The sequence below is a fragment of the Camelina sativa genome, chromosome 12 (assembly GCF_030686135.1).
Source record: "Camelina sativa cultivar CO46 ecotype springtype chromosome 12, ASM3068613v1".
NCBI classification, from domain to species: domain Eukaryota; kingdom Viridiplantae; phylum Streptophyta; class Magnoliopsida; order Brassicales; family Brassicaceae; genus Camelina; species Camelina sativa.
In genome coordinates this window covers 7,205,447-7,205,831 of record NC_141891.1, presented here as the reverse complement: position 1 = coordinate 7,205,831, position 385 = coordinate 7,205,447, and the positions used below count along the sequence as shown (strand labels likewise).

Below are 385 nucleotides of genomic sequence, written 5' to 3'. Positions count from 1 at the left end.
CGTCTCAGGAATGAGATTTCCAGCTTCACTCAGAAGAGCTCAGAATCATTCTGTGAAGCATGGGAGCGTTTCAAGGGTTACCACAGCCAGTGCCCACACCATGGTTTCAGCAACGAGTCATTACTGAGTACTCTCTACCGTGGTGTCCTTCCCAAAATACGTATGCTGCTTGACACCGCTTCTAACGGTAACTTCCTGAACAAGGACGTCGATGAAGGTTGGCAACTGGTGGAGAATCTCGCTCAGTCCGACGGCAACTACAACGAGGATTATGACCGCACATTTCGCGGCGACGCTGGGTCTGAAGAGAAGTACAAGAAGGACCTCAAGAATGTAAATGAGAAGCTTGACCGTATCTTGCTGAGCCAGCAGAGGAGCGTCCACT

General features: G+C 50.4%; 1 non-coding gene across 1 annotated transcript; it reads right to left on the bottom strand.

Annotated features, from left to right (window-relative positions):
• On the bottom strand, nt 1–107 carry LOC147930248 (small nucleolar RNA R71). Its single transcript, XR_015576723.1, has one exon. It is a non-coding gene; the product is annotated as a small nucleolar RNA R71 (small nucleolar RNA).
• Nucleotides 108–385: the final 278 nt, after the last annotated feature.